The sequence below is a fragment of the Mustela nigripes genome, chromosome 5 (genome assembly GCF_022355385.1).
Source record: "Mustela nigripes isolate SB6536 chromosome 5, MUSNIG.SB6536, whole genome shotgun sequence".
Lineage (NCBI taxonomy): Eukaryota > Metazoa > Chordata > Mammalia > Carnivora > Mustelidae > Mustela > Mustela nigripes.
The window spans coordinates 7,292,171-7,313,363 of record NC_081561.1 but is presented as its reverse complement, the minus strand read 5'-3'; the positions used below and the strand labels follow the sequence as shown (position 1 = coordinate 7,313,363).

The following is a 21,193-nucleotide window of genomic DNA, read 5'->3' as shown; positions in this document are numbered from 1 at the left end:
GGGAGCACAGAGTGTCCTGTATACTGAGCGTACCTCGTATGACTGGGACCTTCTCCTCAAACCCCATTTTCCCTACGGGCAAGCTATGAACAATGACCCCCGTGTGGCATGGCCGTTGCGAGGACTGTGGAGACAATGCAAGAAAACCAGGCACCCCCACTGGCCCAGAACAGTATGCATCTGCTTCTTGAAAATGACTAGGGCTACAAAGGAACGGGAAGGGGGCAAAAAGTGGCAAGCCCAGGGTCCGAGCTCTGAAGAGAAAGGGCTGGGAGGCCCCACGCAGGCAGGGAACGGGCACTCGGCACACAGGTATGCAGCGTGTCCCCGTAGCGGGATCGGACCCGGGGGGCTGCGATGGGCCAGCTCCACCAGGTCTGCGTCCCTGGGGTGGCATCTGGCGTGTGGGAGTTATGCGGCCCTGGCTCCCAGATGCCTCTCTCTCTGGCACTTCCAGCCTCACCCAAGGGCCAAAGAGCAAAGGAGAGGCTGGAAAGGGCGTTCGGACTGGCAGGATTCTCCGAGAAGGCAGCCTGGTGGCGAGGGGTAGAGACGACCCGGGGGAGTCCTCCGTAAAGCTCCTCCATCCAGGCCGTCTCTGCTCCTCCCAGTTCGGGCAGGTGAGAGCATCTCTGCTCTCCGTGGGCTGTGGCAGACAACACCAGTTTCTGTCACCCGTCACCACCGAAGACAGCCGCAGACCTGAAAACCAGGTTGGCGGGGTGGGGCTGGCAGACTGGCTCTGGTCCCCGGGGCCACAGGCGCACAGACATTCCCAGTGCTCCAGGCCAGGCGTCCACACAAGGCTCAGGACACACATGTGCCAAGAAAGCCTTCCGGCCCCACCTTCAATAAACCAGCTAGGAACGAACAAACCCATATGCCAACATTAGAAAGATGACACAGAATTTCGGCAAAGGAGCCCCCAAGGGGGAGAGGAGACAGGAAGAATCTGAAGCCAGCCCTTCTACAAACCAGGTCTCCTGCTGCCCAGGGCACCCGCCCTTCCACCCATCGCCCTCCTGAGGGCAGCTCATCTGGAGCCGGTAACTCAGAAGTCAAGTACGAAGCCAGGGTATGTGATTCAGCTTTTAAACAAATCTATGGCTGTAAAGAAATAAAGCCTCCCTGTGTGTATACATCCCGCCAGTGGCTTCAGGCGCCCCAGAGATCATGAGCACTGCTTGGTTCAGCCTGTACCAGCTGACATGGAGGCACTCTGCCTGGGGCCACCAGGGAACAGCGAAGCAGCCACAGCAGCCACCCAATGCACAGACACACCACGCCCCTCCTTCCCAGGACGTCTCCAAAGCTCAGGCCAACCTGTTAGGTCTCTGCTCAAAACCTTAGGACTCCCTCCGCCCTTACGGAAGGAAGGAAAGCTCCAAATCCGCCTCGCCCCACCCCACCCCAGACAGCCCTCCAATCCTACCATCGTCCAGTACGCGGTCCTCAACCCCAAATTATCACCCAAAACTCCAAACCCCACCTGCCCTTTCCTGCCTGGACCGCAGCCCACACTTCGGCTTCTTCTGTTGGCCTTCGGCCTCCCATGGGTACTTGGCCTGGGGTCCACACTGCAGTGCGAATTCCTTTCAGAGCGAAAACCGAAGGCAAGAGCCGCCATGCTCCACCATGCCTCAAGCCAGTGTCCTACTCGCAGGGAGGTGGCTCGGTGAGGGGCATTTCAGGCAAATTTTGAGGCATTCAAATACCGTGTTCTACTCCAATCCGAACAAACTGTTCAGGAGTCAAGACAAATAAACCAAATCAGGGTTCAGAAATGCCGGCTAGGAGCTCTCCAGGTACCAAGGTGTAACGCAATTTTGTGTAACAAAAGAACGTCCCTTAAGGTGGCCAGGACAGAAAGCTTCCCAGCAGTCTGACACTGGCTGCATGACCTCAGAAACAGGGGCACCACTAAGTCTCAGCTTCCTGTCTCTAAAAAGAGGGGAGTACTGCCTCCACTGGAGTAAGGCAGGCGACCACCCAGCACAAGACTCGGGGCAGACCAGGGGCATTCCCTCTGGAACCGGTACATTCTGTCAAACAAGCACCAAGGAAGATGCCTCCCGCCCCATCCCCTGGTTGGTCCCCCAAAGCCCCATTAGAGCGGACCAGCACCCCAGTTCCTCCACCCCACATCTAGTGCAAATGAGAGACCATGTTCAGAGACAGAAATCCAACACAGGAGTTGGCCTCCAGCTCACGGCATCGTAACCCCAACAATCAGTTTTAGGTGACAGAAATTATTAACGTCACCATCTGTGTTGTGCCCCACCTCCCGGATCAAGGGGGCCTCCCCACATTTTTCAAAACCCTCGTAGTCAGCTCCCTCAGTCAGGGAGTACCGGCTTTGAAATGCATCAAGCCACAGGTACAGAATCAGACATGTCCTCCCCGGAGGGTGAAACCTGAGAATAAAGGCCCTGAGAATAAAGGCAATATCGTGTCCGTACTACAGTGAATAAACCACTGGCGGTCTTTGGGGCCTACTATCTGACTCCCTACACACACACACACATACACACGGAGGTGGGGGGTGTTAAGACCTGGGCATCCCCCCCTTCCCGGCTGATGTCATCCTCAGAGAGGGAGGCGTAACCAGAGGGCAGAGGGTGTGGAGCAGGAGGGGCAGAGCCGACCCCTGGGTGCAGGCACATACATGCTCCCATGAACAGAAGGACCCACTAGCCCACCCCGCTTCCTCCTCGGGAACACCCCCTCTCCAGCAGTGCCCTCACCCCCAGGTCAGCCGGGACTGCACAGGAGCCAGCCCTCTGTCTGCTCCCTCTGCCAGCCCGTTCCTTCCTCCCAGCTGGCAAACTGGTGATCATAATTAGCATAAATAGTCCCCTTGGACTCCCCAGGTCTACCCTCAGAGGGAAAAGAGAGGAGTCTCTCTCCTCTAACTAATTCGGCTCGCTGATGACCTCAAATAAGCACCCATGAGCAAAATACAACTGAGCGAGGTGACACATCGCTGACTGAGAGCTCTAGCTGCTGAACAAGGATCCCACCTCTCTCAAGCCACTTCAGCCTTCAGAGGGCAGCCCACGCAACACCCTGGGCAGAAAAATCTCTCAGGGAGAGAGGGGCTAGGGGTGGGGATAAATTATTCTATTAAACGCAGCACCAAATTCCAAGCTCATTTTGCATCTTGCTGGACATGCCGTCTCCTCCACGGCCTCCTTTTTCTAGGGTTAGCAATCCTCTTTCTCTGTTCAGAGACAAAAATTCAACATAGGAGGTAGCCCCAGCTCACGGCATCGTAACCTAGACAATCAGTTTTCTGTGACAGAAATTATTAACGTTACCATCTGTGTTGTGTTGCACCTCCCAATCGGGACAGGCCGCTCACATCACGGCCCCGCTTCCAAGCCTGTGAGGGCTCACCACTGCCCACACACCCTAGCCCGTCTATTTTTCCAGAATTCCATCTGAATACCCGACTCGTGCCCTCGTGCCTAACTCATCTCAACACCCCAAACGCTCTCCTCCAGCCACACTCCACTTCCTGCCCTACCCCGGCCCCAAAGAAACCCCGTACTTCTGTACTCTGGGGCCAGGACTGAACAGGGCTCTTCTGCCTAGAAGTCAGTTCCCCACCCCACCCCCTCCCTGCGCCTGGTTCTCCCCGTGGCCAGCCTTGTGCATCTGAAGACATCACTTCCTCTTTCCCCCACCACTTCGCACTCCCGGCGTCCTGCCTGCCCCAGGTCCCCATGGGCTGGGACGCACTGCTGAGTGTTAGCGCTTGTTTCACTCCTCCTTCCACCCCCCCCCAGAACCGTATCCAGGGAGAGTGTCCCAGAAGTGATTCCCACTCCCAAGGCCGGGAAGATGATGCTGGTACCCCACAGATGAGCAAAGGAGCAAACGGCTGGTCTCCCAATCCAGAGTTCCTGTCACTAGTCCTCCTGAAACTTGAACTGCCATGGGCAAAAGGACCACGAGGAGGAGGATGGGAGCACTGAACAGAAGACAGCTCAGTTATAACTGAGCTGGTGGCACACAAGGCTGAAATTTTCTATTTGTTACCAATTTCAAAACAGTCCTTCTCCACAGACCCACCGGAAACAGGAAACAGACCATCAAGTGCTCACTGCAATTCAAGATCTGCCCGATCCCATAACTTGCTCAGGCAGCCCCCAAAAAGGGCAGGATCAATGCACAATGGTGACCTCCCTCCCAAAAACATCTGAAGGCAGACAGGACATCCTTCTATCACTCACTGCCCTCCAGTCCACAGGGTTCCCACTGCTTAAAAAGCAAAACAACCAAAGAACGATACTTCCCTTGAATATGGACAAATTTTAAGATCAGGTCAGTAATGAGACCAATTGCTGCACCCACTTCGCTAGTTACCACAGGCCTCTTAGGTCACCGGACCTGAACCCCAACACCTTGAGGCAAAATACTGAATTTATCTATTAAATGACAACCCATTAAAACATAAAATAAGGGAACTGTTTCCAAGGCACTGGCCCCTGACAAAAACCCAAAGCAACACCCAATTGATTACAGAGCCGGCAGTTTCCAGACTCTCCAAAGTGGCCCACGTACGATTCTTACTTTAAAGCAGAGCTCAAGCACTTCCAGTGAGGTTGAAAGTGGATGTCCACAAGGAAGAACCCGAGAGACAGGCACGCACCCCACCATCCATCACACAGGGCACCAGCAGAAGCCCCAAGTCCACGCCCATGCGGTTTCACTTTGTGGGGCATCCCTCACCATGTGGAAGACAACCTCCGATCCACTAGAACCTCTCTGATGGAGACTTAGGGGAAATTTTATCTTAGAAAGGTCTATTCAGGGGCGCCTGGGTGGCTCAGTGGGTTGGGCCGCTGCCTTCGGCTCAGGTCATGATCTCAGAGTCCTGGGATCGAGTCCCGCATCGGGCTCTCTGCTCGGCGGAGAGCCTGCTTCCCTCTCTCTCTCTGCCTGCCTCTCTATCTACTTGTGATTTCTCTCTGTCAAATAAATAAATAAAATCTTTAAAAAAAAAAAAAAAAAAAGAAAGGTCTATTCAGGGCTTCACCCCTGGGTCTTTCCTACAGGCCAGCCCAAGGCTCAGGGGACAGCCCCTTCCCTCCAGCTGATCTGCGAACCAGCACAGTCTCTGCAAGCCTCTCACTCCAGCAATCACGCTTCTCCCCTCCTGATCTTCCACTGAAGTCACGGTCTATTGAACTCATCTCGTCACACGCCAGATAACCTGCTTCCCGGAAGCCAGCAACCCTGTCGCGTGTCTATTCTTACACACGCTTCCCCTTGATGGGCACCAAAGGGCTGTACATGGCAGGTTTCAGGCAATATTTACTTGATGAATGTACTGTGTCATTACGGGAGGTCACTGAGCAGCAACTACAAGCCTGGGTTCTGGACTCAGGGTGCCCTGTTTGATCCCCACTAGCTGTGGCCACTCTGGGTCTCCATTTCCTCATCTGAATAATGAGGGTGCCTGACGACATCACTGCGTCCAAGAGTCTTTGCAAGGAATGGAGGAGATGATCCGTGTCAAGAATCCAGGATAACGGTTACTAGTACAAGCTCAATAAACGTTAGATGTTGTTACTGCGGCTCCCAGTACCCATGCTGAAGAGTTATTCCACATGAAAAGCCTAACTATCATTAAAGGGTGAAAATTAAAGTGGAAGCACTTGAGAATTCTGTTATCAGACTGGAGTCATTGATTAAGTCTAGCAAGGGCAGAAGAGAAACCGAAAGACTTACCTTCTCGTTTAGCTGACTTAAAGCAAACATGGGTGGGCCCTGACTGGTGATGTTTCTCACCAAAGGTGATCTATAAACCCAAATGCGGTCTGCTGAACTTTTTAAAATGTACCCTCAGTAGACTCCCCTGTACTATGAATGACCACATCCCAGTTCCTGCTGTCTAAGGGTGGGTTTCTCTGCATGTAGCTTTCTGGAGAGACAAGAATTAGCTACTGGCAGGACTGGCCCCAGGACGGGCCGGCCCACAGGAGCCCTTCCGAAATTCCAGGGATTTCCAGGGACTATCAAGTCAGCCGTGAAATAAAAGTGCTGGGCCATTTTGATCACATCCTCCAAATATCATGATTTGACCACACTCCCTCCCCAAGACACATACGCTCCCCCACGCTTTTTCCTGAGGATAACCACAGCATGGAACATGCGTGCGCCCCACGGACTCTCCAGTGGACTGCTAAAGAGCGAGCTTCAGCCCACAGGCCACGGTCATCACCCCCATCAACATCAGGCCCCGCGCAGAGAAGGAAACAAGAACAACAATGAAAACGAGAAGAGCAGTAACCACCATCTGGGTTCTCAGCGCTTACTGCCATGACTGACCACGTGTGCCTGGGACTCCCCCCCACTCCCAAGGCAGGGCAGCCACTTCCCCAGGAAACAGTCATCTGCCCTGCACCTATCCCAACGCCACATCCTTCGCCAGACAGCAATGGCTCTGGGTTCACAACGAAGGGGCATGTCACAGATCAGCCCGAAGAACACCCCACAGCCGGGCCTTCCCGACAGCACTATGAAATTCTCTCAAGAAAGCGCGTGAAATCCCCAAAGCATGTATTTCTTTATTAACTTGTTTCACTAACCTCTTCAGGAGCTTTACATAAAATATATTAAACTTTCATCCACTTAAGGGGCAGCCGGGTGTAAAAACACAACTGTCCGGAGAAAAATAAATGACCCGAGAGATAGTGTGTGTCGTCACCACTGTCTGCAGCTATGGAAGGGTTATCCGAAAGTGAGATTACGTGTGTTTGTCACCCGATAATTGGCTATGGATATACTACTGAGGGCTAGTTTGGATATTCATAAGGCCCCTATCTAGTAAGCTGTATTTGCAACAAACTTGTCAGAACCCCCAAATCCACACCTCAGGCTGGAAGACTGAGTTGTTTGCATAGCGCCTTATAATTTCAATTTTCAAAAAAAAAAAAAAAGAAAAAAATGCTTACACCCAGGTTTTTAAATTTTCAGCATCTCCTGACCAAGCTATGCCAATTAGAAAGAAGTAGGACAGGACGAGGTCTCTGTGGAGTTTCTTTCTTTCTTTTTTTTTTTTAATCCTAAATGCTTCATCTTACCAAATACCAGGCTGGAATAACGTGTGGTGTCTGTTCTAATGGGGCTGATGGTCGCAGCGACGCCAGGACACCCAAGCTCCTGAGCTAGAAATGGAAAATCATGTTGATCCCAAGGTGGGCGAACAAACGGCACTTTCTGGGGCACCGCAGGATGTTCACGCTAGCTTGGTGAGGATCGATACCATAAAAGAGAAGCATCTCTGGGATGCACCGGGGCTCACCTGAGGCTCTGATGAGTCATTTGCAGAACGTCAGGGAAAGCACTCACCCGAACTAGGAGCACGGCTAATGCTTTCTTGTGAGATCACCTTCAGGGATGGGGTCCCTGCTCACCCACAAGGGGATGGCTGTGCAGGCAGGTGAGGCATATAGCACCCCACCCCGCAGGAAGCAGGACTTCCAGTGCAGGAGAAAGTCACTGAGGGCAGCACTCAGGGACAGAGCTCTGAGGGTCAGACTGTAAGAGGCAGCGTGCCTATACTCCAGCTTCTAGTTTTTACCAACTCAGTGGAAAACACGTCGCTCTCTATCTGGTTCTACAAAGATTTGTTTGCGTTGGGAAAAAAAAAAAAAAAAGTTAATTAACGCAGTAAAAACCCAAGGTCTGCCTGGGGGGAGCGAGGCTGCCATCGCCAGAGGTGTTCAAATACAGGCTAGACCATCGCTCAGTGGGAACAAGATCCACTCCTTGTGGCAGGGATTAAACCCTTTCCTTTGACACCCACAGATCGAGTGTAAAGCCCAGTAGATATAACAGGAGATATAATAGCAAGTTTTGTTTACTGAATGAACTTTGTTTTCACACAGATTACTGGTCAAGCAAAATGCTGATGGAGTTCTGAGACACGCAGAGCGTCAGGTGACCACTGAGAAATGAAGAAACACGTTGGAAAATCTGGTCGTGAAGGAGTTCTGACACTCCTAAGTCAAAAGGCTTGGGCAGTTTTGCGAGTCCTACCTTGGTTCGCACCCAAAGCCTCCTCCCCTGAGCCCCATGCTCGTAAGTCAAACACAAGCATCACTAAAACAAGCAGAAACTTAAATGCTCTCAAGATTTCATTGTAGATCTCATCTGAAAAGCATTCAGAAGCTCGGGCCATCTACAGGAAAATCTGCCATCTCTTTCTGGTGTCAGGAAATTAAAAGGAAAGAAGGAAGAGGGAAGGAGGAAGCAAGTCGTCTGATTCCTTTTCTCACTTTTTGTTGTTGTTGTTGTTGTACTTTCCATGCTTTTAGCCAGGCCAGGCATGCACGTTTTAACCAATGAAAACAGTACATACAAGTAGAGAAGATCCTGTAAGTATTGAAGACCATAAAAATCCCTCTTTAAGGAACAGGAGACATACTGTGTTTACAAACCTTGCTTCATCCAGCATGCTAATCTCAGGGAAAGGCACCCCCATTCGCCCACAATAAAAGCCAGAGTCCTGGAAGCCATCTCTCCCTCTCCCTCACCATCCTAACCCCACCCAGGAGCTAGTCCTTGCCACCGCTTAGATCTCTATCAAAGCCTTTCAGGGCTCCCCACCTCTATGGCCACCACAGCCAAGCCACCACTCGTTTTCAAAATTTTGAAAAACTAGGCTCCTAAGGGATCTTGCAAACAGAAAGCAACTAGTAGCTTCCTTGTCGTCTAGTCTATTCTCCACTCTGAGCAGGAATAATCTTTGAAAATGCAAATCTCATTGTGCCATTCCTTGGCCTAACACCCTCTAAGTTTCTAAGACAAATTGGGTTGCAAACAGTGTGCTAAAGCCCCCACCTACCTCCCTGGGCTGTCATTCAGTTTTTGTGTCTTTTTTTCCCTACACACACACACACACACACACACACACACACACTGCTTCTCTCAATTCGGTGGGTAACACCACCTTCCCCTCCAACCTCAGGGCCTTTGTATAAACTGTTCTCCAACACACTTTCCTTCCCTCCACCATCCTTCAGGTATTAGCTCCACGGGACGCCTCCCTTAACCTTCCTCCCAGTATCCTCTATCCTCCTCCACACAGAAGCTAAACTTTGTAGGTTCCTGTTCTACACTCCACTGTTAGCACTTGGCACAGAAGTACACGACTTAGTGGTTGAATGGGTGTTTTCCAACCTCCATGAAGCTAGCAACTGTCTCCTTCTCCTACCAGCACTCCTGGTGTTTACTGCAGCCTTCACATGGCATATATTCAAATACTAAATAAAAATCAAATAAAGATATGTAAATGTTAAAAACAATTTAACATTATGAGGTCGGCAAATGTGGGGGTGAAAAACGGTTTTCTAAAAGCAGATGGGGTCTGATAGTAACTCGTGATTAAAATATATTTAGGAAAAGGGGCTTGTAAAGCTTTACTGAGCTCCTGAACAACAAACAGTTCTTAGAAACCTTATTTTCATGATTTAAATACAAATTAAGTTTAGAGATGTACAAGGTAAGCCTCTTTTTTTTTTTTTTTTTTTTTTTTTTTTATTTGACAGACAGAGATCACAGGCAGGCAGAGAGGCAGCCAGAGAGAGGAAGGAAGCAAGCTCCCTGCTGAGCAGAGAGCCTAATGTGGGGCTCGATCCCAGGACCCTGGGATCATGACCTGAGCCGAAGGCAGAGGCTTTAACCCACTGAGCCACCCAGGCGCCCCCAAGGTAAGCCTCTTTTAAGTTATACTCAGTTTAAAATTTTAAGAAGAATACTTTGATCCAATACAGGATTAATTAACCAAGTCATGGGAAACCTGCTTGAGATGTTCACTAAACAGTTTTATATAATTATTCCTCAAAACAATTAAAGCCCTTAAGTGGAAGAGAAATGACTTTTAAGAAATCTGTTTTCCACAACAGAGGAAAATACACAAGCCTCCTCAGAAATACAACAGAGTTAGACTATTAGATCTGAATGTATTTGCTAGATCTGGGCCTAAACTCTAGTTATCAGGTAAGCACAAGAACTATTTAAAGGCAGGAATATATTTTTAATCAGCTAGGATTTCATCTTATATAAAGGATACCAAGATCTTCCAACATGCAGTTCTAAAAAAACTTTTTAGGTACAAAAGGGTCCATAAGCAAAATGCTTCTCTCTGACCCAACCTCTCTGGTATCTCCCTTATTTCTGAAGCTATATACACCTCTCTTAAAAGAAACTTAAACAATTTGAGATGATTCTGTATATGCAGAAGTGGGGTTTTTTTTTAATAATAAAGAAAGTTCCCCTAAAACAGTGAAATGATTCTTTCTATAAGTATGATCTATCTCTCTAACTTCTATCAAGTAACGGATATTGCGTGTACACATACACACACACAAACACACACACACACAAATAAAGCAAGATCTATGCCCTGTAGGTTTCTGTTCAGTATTTTGCTTTAAATCCAAGGAGTAACGGAAAAAAGAAAAGTTAAATTATACACAGACCAACACGCCTATTAACTCATACCACTAATGAAACAAAAATCTAACTAAGCAGAGAAAATGGGCCCACACGTTGGAGCTCTGAAATGATTTTGGTCTTTGATCTGTGTGCCCATCTCTCCTATTTAATATAAACTTCAAACCGAGAGCCATGAAAAGTGGTTATAATTAGTAAGGGCCCTAGTGAGACAGCTTTTAGTGCAATCAGGCATTAACAAAGATTTTTTTTCCTCTTTAATTTCGAGTAAATTAAGCTGAGCGAAGTTTTATTTTAAAGTTTCTGTTAAGTCAAAATCCTTTTCTACCGGCGTTCACTTAGCACCCCGTCTCTGCGTTGATGGGTTTGCTGAAAACTCAAGTTTACTTTTGTTTCCTTCTCTCGATCTGTACTGATATTTAGGACTTAGCTACCAAATTATATGTGCTCTTCTCCAGAAAATCTCGCTTCTGTATTGGAAAATGGGTCCAATCGGCATACGATGCAATTCCTAGTGGAAAAACAAGAGTCAAAGTCCCTCCCTGTTCCTGAGGTGGTGAAAACACGTCAACAGGTAAATTACAACAGACCAGACGGATGGGGCTAAGAGTTACTCTGGACGGAGGCCCGGAGTCTCCCTGGAAGAGGCGGTTTCTGAGAGTGGTCTTGAAGGAAGATGGAAGACACTGTTCTAGAAGCAGATGGGGAAAGCTCGAGTGAAGGACACGCGAACACAGAGACAGTCAGAAACCATTCAGTGCGTCAGGGGTGCCCAGAAGTGGCAGGAGCTGAACTAGTCAGACAGCCTGGAAGCTGATGATGAAGGTCCTCGGGTGCCAAGCTGAGGAGTTTGGATTTCTTCCTGTAGACAACAGGGAGCCAAGAGATGTTTTTCAGCAGGCAAACACCATGTACAGCTTGAGTTTCTGCGCAGAGCAAAAGATGAGAGACAGCAGGGAGACATGGGTGGCGGGAAGCTAACTGAAGAGCTGTTTGCGACATGATGAGGACCCGAGGTCAGGGGCCTGGCAGAGCTGAGATTGGAGTCCGACCTGCGAGAAGTTTCCAGGACGGTCTGGTCACTGGACTTCAGGACGGAGACAGATGCAAGCCAGGATGGCCAAGTGCTTCCTGGCCCGAAGACTGGGTGGATAGTGTGTTTCAGACCACCTTCTAGAAGGGAGGGGGAGGGCTTTTATTTTTACAAGTGACTTCTGGGGCACCTGCAGGAGAGCTGGGAGACCAAAGGTCTGGGCTTGGGAAGAGCTGTAAATGGAGACAGAGGGCAGGGAGCTGCCTGATTAGAAGCTAGGGGAGAGGGCAGAAAAGCACGAGAGTCCATGGCTCCTGCTACTTGGGACAGGATGGTCAAGTGACTTCAGAGCAGGTCCCTGAGCAAAAACAGCATAAACAGATGTGGACCGATGCTTATTGTCTACCCACGGGTTTAGGATGTTTTTAAAAAAAAAAAAAAAAAAAAAAAAGCTAGCTTCAAGAGCCACATGTTTCTCTAAGGTCAGAGGGAGCCCAGGCCATCTCAGGGCTAACTGCTACTTCCCAGCACAGGCATCCAGCCCTTCCCTTTCTGGAATTCACTCTCCCTCTCTTCCTGCCTCCTTCTCAGCTCCTCACCTCCAGCCCCTGTGACAGAGGCCTGGGGTTGGGGGGGGGGGGGTGGAGACAGGGAACAAGGTCAGGGAAGTAGCACCTGTGGCTTCAAGATCACTCCTGTCACTATCCTAGACCTTCCTGGGCCTGAGGAAATTCAGTTTCAAGTTCACACACCACATTCGGTTTCTTTAAATCAACTACCTTTTCACATATGTGAGATCCAGCAGTCCTGAGAACACCAAAATAATCACTGTGTCTTCCCCCACGTTCCCTCCCCATCCCTTCCAGCTAGGGCAGCAGCCTGCCAACCACCCCCTCAAGAGGAGATGTAGGGACAGAAGACCGGTTCCCAAACGCTGCCCTGTCAAAAGGGTGGATAGTTATGTAAGAATTTTGCAAAAACTTGACAAAACAAAACAAAGGGAGACTTCTTTTGCACTTGCGAGTGCAAAGACACAGACTGTCAAGCGAGTAAAGGCTAGTTCGAACACATGGGGTGGGGGGGCGGGGAGAGATACTCTCCGCATAACTTAAAACATGAGGGAGAACTGGCAGATGACAGAACCAAAGCGAGTTTCCCAATAACTGAAGTGACTCTGAGCAGCTTCCCAGTGCCAACGAATCTGGTTTGCTTTAGGAGCAGATGAGTTCTAGAACTTTTATTTACTATGGGGCTTTTAAATACATTTAACGCCACTTAATGTTTTCCCCAACCCTGAATTTTCTGTGAAACCCTGAATGTGCCAACTGTGGTACCTTACAGGCATGTAATGGGAGCTCACTCGCTTTATGAAATTTCAGATCTGCAAATAGGTCATGTGGCCTCCGCGGAGTACACCCGGGCTACTGGTGCACAGGACACGGGCCACGCCGGCCGTACCTTTAATGCAGGCTTTCTCAACCTCCACCTACTGACGTTCTGGACTGGGTAATTCTTTGTTGTGAGGCCAGCCGCTGCACTGTGGGATGGGTAACAGCATCCTGGGCCTCTACCCACTCGAGGCCGGTGGCACCCCTCCCCCAAGCAGGGCAATCAAAAATGTCTCCAGACATTGCCAAATGCCCCTGGGGGCAAACCGCCAACTCTGAGAACCACTGCTTTAAAGGATGAGTCCAAAGCTTACTACGTGCCTTGTCCTTAAAATCCACCCCAAGTGAACTTCATTAAGAAAAATTGACTCGTTCTGTTTGTCCCTCAGCACCCAAGGAAAAAAAGAAAGTGCTGCATTTCCTCGACTGGAACAGAAACCCCAGGCGAGTTTTGCCTCAAGTCCCGGAGTTGTGCACAATTCTGGAAAGGAAATCCAGAGTGGATACCCACAAAGTTTCCTGAGCTCAAAATATACTACTTTCTTCCATATATAGAGTTTGAGTTTCGGGAACATTTATTATCCTTACAACAATTCCAGGAGGTAGAAAACCTACTGAAGAAAAATAAAAAGTGTATCATCACGTTCATCCACAGAGATAAAGGCTAAAAAGTTTCTTTTTAATTGCCTTACGTCTTCAAATTCAACACAGAATTATTGTGAAAAGGGTCTGGTCTCATTTAAAACACACACGCAGGCTCATATTTGATGCTCCGTGTTCGCAGGCAAGGCGGATTTTGAAAAGCAGGTGTGGTATGGAGCTAGACTGGGATTAGGCTCACTACCAGCCAGCTTGGAAACCGGCACAGCTGTAAAATGGGTTAATACACCTGCCTAACCCTCGCTGTGTCTGTTGCTCTGAGGATAAAACTTGAATCTCTGTTCAAGGCCTTCACAAGAGCAGGGTGAAGACTCTGTGCAAGGTACACTCTCCTGAAAGCTGAAATTTTAAAAAAGTCATTACGCCAGTAAGCCTCACATATTCTTTTGACCATCCTACCCCACTGGCCTCTGAAAAAGGAAGGGGAAAAGAGATACTAAGCAAGCCAGGGGAAAAACAAATAAAGCCATTTAAAAGCTTTATCTAATTACCCCCACTGTGACTTTTTCACAGCAGTCAGGCCAGCTGACAAAGAAATGGGGGTGGGGGGTGCTCCCTGGGCCATCTCTACTTTATCAAGACCACCCACCCTCGGGGAGTCTGAAAGGCCTGAAGTGAATCCTGCAAGGGCAGGCAGCACCCAGTCTCCCCAGTCTTGGGGACTTTACAGAGGCTTTCAAATTCTCTTAGCATTACTTGCTTGAATCACACTGAGCAAACATCTCCACCCTCTCCCACTTCTTTTGTCTGAAGCACCTTATTCACAGGCCACCACCTTCACCAAGGGGCCGAAGGGCTCACCTGTACCCGGAGTACCCTTAGAAACAAGATGCACCAGGAACTGGCAGGAACAGCTCCCAGAGCCCTCCTCCTAGGCTGTGCTCGGTCTCCACCAACCCACAGGGACCACAATCCCCGGCTGCACTCCACACTGCCTTCCCTTCACAAGAACGGAGAGCACCCCAAAGGTGACCAGAGACCCCCGAGACCAGCACGGTCGGCGGTGACACCGCGCCCCAGGGCAGCCAACGTAGTCTGTCTCCCTGACTCCCCACCTTCCCTGTTCTGCTACCTCAGTCGTGGTACAAACACAGCAGATGGTTTTCCTCTCTACCCTGCCTTCTATGGGAGTGGGGAAATTAAAAATAAGTGATGCATTTCAGAAAGCACACTGTATGCCTCCCTCTGTTTCATACGGTACACCTTTTACTCTGATTTATGGGGAGGCCCCCCGGGGCGTGGAAAACACAATCTGACCCCTGCTTTTTGAAGAGGGCTGTGCCTCTTTCTACTCAAAAATCACTAAGTCTGAAAGAGAGAGCGAGGAAGAGAGCTCATGTGCCCTGCCCCCTCCCAAAAACCCATCCAATTTCTTAATTATACTTGGATATAAAAAATGTTACTCAACTCTGCCTTTTCAGTAGGTCAGACATCCAGAAGCAACTGTGAGGGGGAAACTTCTAACTTAGAACAGCAGGCTTGCCTTTCAGCCAAGAGAGGATGCTTACCAACCGGACTTCAGTTAACATTTCAACCATTTCTCTCACTGCACAAGTTCAAGACCCTTATTACACCTACTCTCAGCAGAAATGTTAGGTAAGTAAGTCACACTTTTTACATATTTATTTATTTTTACATTTGGTCACCCTTCCAAAGATATTCCATACCTAATACGATTATTTTCTACAATATGAAAAACTGGGGGTGGGGGGGGCCTCCTAGGAAAGCCTAATCTAATCTCAGGAAAGGGGGGGAAAGATGATGGTCCTGCTATCAGGAGGGACTCTACTGCACACTATTGATACTATATTACACTTCTATCTTTTGGATGCAAATCTGCTCAATAAAGAGTAAAGGAAGACATCAATTTGTGGATGAGCTAGATTTTCCAAAACAACCAAACAACCTGCAATAAAGAGATGGACAAAGGTGATGTTGCTCGTGTACCCTCAGGAAGGGGAGGTTTAACCTGAACACATGGGTATCAGACAAGAAGTCTGCCCAGCCCAGCTGCCATCTGACACCAGAGTTGGTCAGAGAGCCTTAACTTCAATTAAAAGACACTTACAAGAGAGAGAGAGATTATTTAAATATGATAACAAAAACAAAACAAACCTAACAGCCTACCTTCCTTGGTCAGAGGACGCGGAGGATTCTGAAATTAATTAAATCTAGTAAATAATGTAAAACAGGGAAGAACTCCCTTTCAAAAATGCTTTGGTTAATTTTAGCATCCTTCTGTTTAGCTGCTTAGCAACCCTTATCCTATGACCTTTTAAGCACCACCTACTTTCCAAAAGGATAATGAATAGAAACATCAAAAGGATTCACTTCTGTTTCTAGTGAGCATGCTTAACCAATTTTTGGAGAAGTTAAATTTATATTAATTATATCATACAGAATCCTAAAAGGGTAGAATTTTTTAACGTCCTTACCCAGGAACTTTTCCTTGCTGAAGGCAATAAATGGTGTTAACAACTAAGGATAAGGACAGCAAGCGAAGATTTCCAAACTGACCTTAGGAAGTGGATCAACAGAGCTGTTTAAAACTGAAGAGTGAAAATGCAAACCACATCATGGCATCTAGCTGTTGCCTGACAAGACAGCAGATAACCAATAAACCACCTGATCAGACGCACACTAACAGGGTAGGTTTGTTTTCCTTCTTCAACGTTCTATACCCTATACCTGTGCTGGAAGCAAGGAAGATCTCAGGAGTCTCTGCCTGAAACTATCTCAAATAAAAGACCCTGCAATCAAAAGGTCACTTGTTGGAAGATGTAAACAGTTAGGAATGGATGCATCACCTGTGCCAACTGAGTCAGCCCCATCCTCCCCATCACAGAACAAACTCTGTCTGCCATAAGGGCTGAGGCTCTGAATTTCCGATGAGAAATTCAATAGTTATCCGGAAACACCCCGAGAATGATGTGCCCTGTAATAGTTAGCACCAGCAGCAGGTACCACAGAACCAGCAAATCCTCTAAAAACAAAACATCCCCCCAACGCAACCTGCTTAGCAGTATTTTTAAGAATGATGAAACAGTGCAAGTTCATTAACAGCCTAAAATGGAGCACAAGCTAAACAAATAACCGAATCAAAGGGCTCTCCCTTTCTTTTGTAAAAGTGGGGGTGGGTGGGAGAGAAGGTGTTTTTTCACACATTTAAAACTTGATAAAAGACATTCAAATGTTTAATTCATCAGTGTAACCAAAGCTCAAAAACACATCAAAGCAAGATCCATCAGCGGGTACCCACCCAGAAAGCTCCCTCCAAAATGCAGAGGTAAAACACAAACAAACAAACAAACAACAACAACAAAAACCCCGGAACATTAGTGGCTCACCGCTGCATAAATTATTTAGAAGGCTAATTTCGAACCCATTTCTTCAAAAGTTCTGTGTGACTCTTGAAGGAAGCACAGAGCTAAATGCTTAAGAAAAAAAAAAAAAGTTTCAGCCAGGACTCCAGCCTCTAACTTAGACTTCCGGGTTACACTATGTCTTAGAACCGTACCTGCCTACTCGGAAAAGCACCAGGTCGAGAGGATGCTTTTAAGGGCTATGGGGAGAAGGGAAACCAACCAACCAACCTAAAACTAACAAAAACCATTCTTTGCTCTGCAGTTCCCTTTTCTCCACCTTCCACTTCAACTAAACTTATTTCAGACTACATTCATGCGCACATGCACAGACCACTTCGCGTCTAAAAGAGAAAAAGATCTCCAAAATATGGGATGCACATTAGCAACTCAGCCTTTGCAGAAATCATCTCAAGTCTCGTCGTTGAGACCAAAATACCTCGCTATTTCCAGCATCCCCATCCAACAGACAAACTTTATTTCCACTGACTTTTAAAAAGGCTGGGCTTGAATCTAAACTCTACAACAAGCACGAGGCGTAATTTTTCTACTGATGAAAACCCTCAGACAGGTTTTTCAGCATACCAAAAAAGTTATATTTTTTAATTCACCTTTCTATTTCTCTGCACCACCACCCACCATCCCCCCCCAAAAAAGAAAAAACTCCAAAGTGCCCCGAATGTGCGCTGCTGCTGGCTCTGAAGCCGTGTAGAATTTCGTAATGGAATGTGAACTGCTCGTCCGGATCTGGGCTCACGTTCTATCTTCTAACCAGTAAGGAGCGAGGGAGGGCAAATCTGCTGAGCAAGGAGAAACACTTTCCTCCTCTTTTATAACCCATCACCGATGCACCGCGGACGCTGGACGCGAGCTGCACGCGGCGCCTGTCAACCCGCCCGCACGCTGCTCGGTCCCCGCGACCCCCGGGTCCTCGTGCCCCCTGTGCCCCTGCTCTGCCCGAGGCCAACCCCCGCCCCCCCGCCGCCCGCCCGAAAAAGAAAGTGGCCCCGCACAGAAGTGGGCTCCGTCGCCGCGCCCCGCACTCACGCGCCTGGCCCGGCCCCACGAGCAGCCAGGGAGCGAGTCACCACATCCTCGACGCGACCCTCGGCCCTTCCAGAAAACACGCCGCTACCCAGGGAGGGGGCCGGCGACGGGAAGGACCTCCCCTGCTCCTTAGCAACCATTAAGGTCGCAGTTTCCTAAGAGACCGCGAGTGGGGAGGGGGCGCGGGGGGACGGGCCCGAGGCCGGGTGCCCCCCCCCGCAACTGGGTCCCCTGCCCCTCGACGCCAGCCGCCCCCCGCCCCCGCCGCCCCGGCTCGGCGCTACGGGCCGAGATGGGAGGAGAAAGGGAAGCCCCAGAACTCGGGAAAAATTGGTCCAGCGGGCGGCGGACAAAAGTTTCCGAGCGCGCTCCACAGCTGGGCGGCGAAGCGGGCCCGGCGGCCGGCCCCGCCTCGGATGCTCCCGGCCTCCTTCCTGTGCTCGTGACGGCGCCGGGTGCCGAGGTTCCCCCCCCCCCCCCCCCCCCCCCGGGCCCCCCCCCCCCCCCGGGGCCCCCGCCCCCCCCCCCCCCGCCCGCGATGCAGGCTCCGCTCCACACCGATGGCTCCCACGAAAACACGTACACCGCCAACGGAAGGGCAAGGGAACAATACGCGCGGACACGGCTCCGGCCCCCTCCTCCCCCGGTCACCCGGGGGCGGTGGTCGGCGTAACCCCCCCAGCCAGGAGCCGGGGACAGGGGAGGGCGCAGGGTTGCCCGCGGCCCCCTCCCGGCCGGCGCCGTCCGCCGGGGAGGATCAAAGTCCGCCGAGCAGGGCGCGGCGGATGCTCCCACCGTGCAGCCCCGAGCGGGCACCCCCGAGCGAGCACCCCAGGCGGGCACCCCCCGGATACCTTGCGGCGGCGGACGGGCGCCGTCATCTCCGCGCTTCTCGGCCCGAGTGGGACTCGAAAGTATGTAGGAGAAAAGTTTCCCCTCCCACATGGGGGGGAGGATGTCGGGGGAGAGAGGGCGGAAGATGGAGAGCAGCGCTGGGAAGATGTTTCTGGCCGGCGGTGCGCGCACCATCCGAGTCCCGGCGGTGCTGGTTAAAAATAAATTCCGCGGCGGGCGCGGCGGCGCGGGTCGGGCCGGATTCCTGCGCTCGGACGGCTAATATGGATGCGCATCAGGTCCTGGCGGCGGGGCGCTGCGGCGGCCGCGGCGGCTCGCGCTGGGAGCTGGTTGGCAGAGCCGGCAGCTCGGGAAGGGGAAAAGGAGCGGAGGAAGGGGAGGAGGAGGAGGAGGAGGGGGAGGAGGGGAGGAGGAGGAGGAGCGGCCCGGCGCGCAGCCCGAGGGGAGAGGGCTGCCGGGCTCATCCCCGGCCGGCCCCACCGCCCCGAGCGCACGTAGCGCGGCGTGGGGCGCTCGGGTCCTCGGCTCCGGGAAACGCCGAGTTTAAAAAGTACAACGCGCTCCGCACACTTCACCCTCCCCATCCCCAAAAGTTCTTTAAAAGGTCGCTCCCCTTCAGCCCTAGACATCTCGCTGCCACCCGACTCCCGGGAGCCGAACCCCGGGCGCGTACTTACGGCCCGGCAGGGCTCTTGGCTCCCAGGCATGATGCAGTGGGGACCGGTGGGCTTCAGGGAGAGAGAGAGGAGAGATGCAAACTTGTTCCGGAAAAGGAATCAAAATGGCGTTTCTGGATGTGCAAAGTTCATCAACTCCGCAGTCACTTCCCCTCCTCCTCTTCTCCCACGGGGAGGGAGGTGGGCGAGGAGCTGGCGACCCCGGCGCCCCAGCCGTCGTCCCGGCCCCCGCCTCGGCCCCCCGCCCCGCTTCCTCGCCCGCACGCTCGGAGACTCGCTCTCCCCCTCTCCCCCTGATAAGTAGACACATCACGTGTTGCTCCTGCCAGTCTCCTGGGGACGTGTTACTGAGCGGCGGCTGCGGCGGCGGCTCGGGCTGGGGGGTGGGGGGGAGCCGCAGTACTCGCGGGTCCCCACCGCCGCCCCCGCCCCGATTTTAGCTGGGCGACCGCAGTTTCCATCCTGGGATGGATGGAGGTGGAGTCCCCCACCCCACCCCCACCGCAGCCCCAGGTTTGCCCCACGCCCTCCGCTGGCGCCCCGGGGCACGGGAGGGCCGGGCCGCCCCGGGGGAAGGGTCTCGGCCGCCGCAGCTGAGCGCGATCACGATCAGCCCAGCGCTTGCCGGCCGGCCGGCCACCCTCTAGGACCACCGCGCCCCCTCCCTTCCAGCCCCTCACTTGCGGGCAACTCCCCGCCCCCGGCTTTCCATCACTTCACTCCAGGGTTTGTTTCACTATTTTAACGGAGGAGAGGGCGAGGCAGCGATGCCCGGGAGGCGCGAGAAGGGCGCCCCGGAGGCCGGGAGGGGGTGGCGTGGGGGTCGGGTTCCCTGGCCCGGCACCGCCCCGCTGGGTGTCGAAGGCAAACGCGAGGGTGAGCCCCACCCGCGCGGTTGCCTTTGCACGCGGTCCTCGCTCTGCATCCAGGTGGGGCGAGTAGATGATGGGGCAGGAGATTAAGGAACCAGCGCTTCACCCCGCCCCCAACTTAGGGCTGTTTCTCTCCCAGGGTTCGGTCCTTCTAGCTCTAGGGCCCGGAGCGTCCTCTCTGTCCAACAAATTCCAGACTGACTCGGCTTTTGTCACCTTCCCTTCCCACACTCCACAACTGATGCTTTAGCGGGGGCTACCTCGCCCCCAAGGGGCTGAGGATGGCACAGGCTCCTACCGCCTGTGTCCCCACCCCGCGACAGCGCTGCTGATGCTGTGTCATCCACGTCGCCCTCCGAGGCACCAGGGAAGCCACACGCAATATCTCTTTCTTTCAGAGGGCTCCTGTTTCAACTCTGAAACGCAGGGGCCCTCCTTGGAGCTGCCTGTTTGTTCTCCATCCCCAAGGCGGCTGCCACCAGCTTTGGCGGCCCAAGTTATCACTGAGCCCCAGAGAAACCAGGCCTGGGCTGTGCTTCCTCCAACAAGCAGCTGACAAGTTTCCCACTGCTAATACTTCTCCTACCGGGGTTCTGCGAGGGGCCTGCTCTTGGCCTTTGGAAACATCTTTAGACAGATAGGGGATGACTGTGGTTTGGGAAAATAAACACCACCTCACTCCCCCAGTTTGAGGCTAAATGTGCCTCCTAAACAGTTGTAGAGAATACTAGAGTAGAATTATGCTTTGGAGAGGAGTTAGGCAAGATGATGTCATAGGTACAGAAACCTGGAGCGCTCTACTTACTATGACCTTTGACCTTTGTGGCCCTAC

General features: G+C 51.4%; 1 protein-coding gene across 6 annotated transcripts in view; it reads right to left on the bottom strand.

The window, feature by feature from the left end:
* RREB1 (ras responsive element binding protein 1) overlaps positions 1-21,193 on the bottom strand; it is a 174,061-nt gene that overhangs the window by 107,437 nt on the left and 45,431 nt on the right. For 2 of the 6 annotated variants that reach the window (XM_059399397.1, XM_059399396.1), the window contains exon 1: positions 18,812-19,164. The exons of 1 other annotated variant lie outside the window; for it this stretch is intronic. The gene's annotated coding sequence lies outside the window, so the exon portion shown is untranslated. Of the gene's footprint in view, positions 1-18,811; positions 19,166-19,485; positions 19,786-21,193 lie in introns of those variants that run through there. 3 more of the 6 variants (XM_059399395.1, XM_059399390.1, XM_059399389.1) reach the window with 3 other exon arrangements.